Source organism: Carlito syrichta, unplaced genomic scaffold (assembly GCF_000164805.1).
Source record: "Carlito syrichta isolate Samal-C Ts95f unplaced genomic scaffold, Tarsius_syrichta-2.0.1 Scaffold308023, whole genome shotgun sequence".
Lineage (NCBI taxonomy): Eukaryota > Metazoa > Chordata > Mammalia > Primates > Tarsiidae > Carlito > Carlito syrichta.
The window spans coordinates 414,657-417,589 of NW_007252119.1; positions in this window are offsets into that span (position 1 = coordinate 414,657).

Below are 2,933 nucleotides of genomic sequence, written 5' to 3' on the forward strand. Positions count from 1 at the left end.
GAAGGGAGAAACAGTGAGAGGTCATGGATGTTGTAATACAATGTACAAAACTCAAAGTTGGATAGTTTTAAGGTAAAAAGAAAAGAGTGGATTGAAATAATGAGATATCGAAACACCTACTTTTGTCTACTCCATCTCCAAGTCAAGTAGTGAAAATGACTGTGGCACATACAATAATCATCATTAAGGTAGTTGCAATAACCAGATTTCTAATTGATCAAAATATTCAACCATTCTCTCACTTCTTTCTGATATATCCTGTGACAGATTACTTTTATACTGACCAAACAGCCATGTATTTCTCCACTGCAGTTAGGTTAGACACATATGAGGTTCTTATAAACAATGGAATATGGGCAAAGCAGATATAAGTCACTACATGCTAAGCACTTAAATTATTCTATGTTATGCTCTAGTTCTCTCATTTTCTGCTGCAGTAACCTTGGACGTATTTGCTCCATATGGTACAATTACAAGATGAGAAAGGACCGGTTGACATGTAGCTGAACTTTTGTGTGAACAAGAAATAAACCTTTATTAAGTTAATCTGTAGAGCAAGCGTTTCCAACATTTTGGTATCCCTGGGCCATAGCGAGTAACCTTTTGACTTCCCTGCTCCACATTAAGTAAGGAGGAATAGTCTTGGGCCACACATAAACCATATAATTTAGTTAGTGTATATACATAATGAGACATTTTATTTTATATAGAGCTTAGAAAAATGAGAACTATAAAACTAGTGGGAAATTTGGCCTTGAATCTGTGAAACTAATCTATCAATGTCCAGGTTGATGGAAGTGGTTGCAATTCTTAGTGAGTTCTTAAGGTGCTTGTCAGAAATGCTTGTTCGAGTTCTTCATGTGCTTCATAATTGAAAATAGCTGCTCACAAATGTATGTGCTAACAAAAAGCAATGTGATTAATAAGGCATAACTGTGAGCTTTTAAAATGGAAATATACATGGGGTCATGAAGAAAATAATGCTAAAAAGCCACACGACATTAAAAGATTTTGTGGGGCTACACACATTTGTATCCATGTTCATCCGGGAAATTTACCTGCAGCTTTATTTTATTATTGAGTCTTTGCCATTTTGGGGTATCAGGATAATATTGGTTTCATAGAATAAGCACGAGAGATTTCCTTCCTTCCCAATTGCTTGTAATACTTTCAATGGGATTAGTATCAGCTCTTCCTTGTACATCTTGTAGAAACATGTTATCTAATTTCCATGTTTTTGTCTATGTTGGGGGTCCCTGTTGGTAATGATATTTGTTTGTATTCCATTGTTGTCTGAGAAGATGCTTGGTTTCGTTTCAGTCTTTTGAAGTTCGTTCATACTTGATTTATGTTCGAACTTGCTGTTGATCTTGGATAGGCTTTATGTACTAATGAGAAGAATGCATATTCTGTGGTTGTTGGGTAAAGTGGTCTGTAGATGTCTATTAGGTCCAATTGGTCAAATGTTGATGTAAGGTACCAGATGTTATTGTTAGTTTTTTGCTTTGATAATCTACCTAAGGTTGTTAGTGGGATATTTATGTCTCCAACCATAATTGTATGACTGTCTATGTCTTCTCTTAGTTTGTTATTATTATTATTATTATTATTATTATTATTATTTTAAATTTTCAATCCTGTTGGACACTGGATGGAGCTCCACCAGAATCCTTTTCAGGTTACTTGTCTTATTAGCAGTGGCCCCAGTGGCCTTCCCTGACTCAGGTGAAGTTGGAAGTATTGAATGGTTTCCTCTCATCTGGGCAAGATCACTCCTTTCACCCCAGGATACAAGGGAAGCAATGGGGGTTGTTATTTATCCCTCAGTCTGGAAGTAGGTGAGGCCACCATTACCTCCATGCTGTGCAGGGCACTCCACGTCTTATATCTCCATGTTGCTTTGTTGTCAGAGCTGTGGCAACAATGGTAGCTTCCTGAGTGCAAGCTTCATCTGCAGCTCTGAGCTTTGATCCCAATAACTGCCAGCACTGATAAAACATCCCTGAAGTGGTCACATCATCCTGGGTCTTGCGAAGAGAGGGAGAGGGAGGTGCCCATGTGACACAGACCATCCTTGCAGGGTGCTTCCTGTGGTGCTCTCCATGGGAAGGAAGGTCAATGGATGCTGCACAGGGCTTCTGGTAACTGGGGTTCTTCAGACTTCATATGACTCCTGTCAGTGCTTCTGTCTCTATTTAGGGCAGTCTTCTGTGTCTGGCTGGTGTGGGAGGACTCGGAAAGGGATGGCCTGGGCTGTCACTCCCTTGACTAAGACTGCAAAGACTTGCATGAGGTGTGTAGAGAAGAAAAGCTATGGTTTTCACTCACCTCTTCCATCTTCAAAGGCACTCTCCCAATCTCTTGTTGGGACTGCTTCGAAGAGTGTCCAGGGTATCCCCAGGCAACCATCTGATAGACCTCAGCTTGGGTTTTCAGGTTGACCCTCAAAGCTCTAGTTCTGCTCTCTATATAGGCTTTTTTTTTTCCCCAGAGAACCATAATTGTGTGATGTCTTCAGTCGGCCATCTTGGCCTTCCCCCTTACATATACATGTTATCCATCTTAAAAACTAGCCAAACTTGAGAATTAAATAAATATATATAATGCAATATCTATTAACGCTGTTTCAAGTTTATTACACTGGCGGTTTTACTTAATAATTTCTGGAGTTACTTGCCATTGCTTAAGATTTGCAATTTTGGAAGAGAATGAGAGAAAAATAGTTATTCCTATCACAATCATCATTAGTGATTAAAAGCATGGAACCTGGAATTAAACTGCCTTTGTTAAAATCGCAGCCTCACTACTTCCTAAGTGTGTAGCGGATTGGGCAAATTAAACTCTATGTTCTTCAAGGTTCTTCATCTGTAAAATGTGAAAATAATTTCACTTATTTCATAGGACATATAAAGATTTAATAAGTTGACATTTGT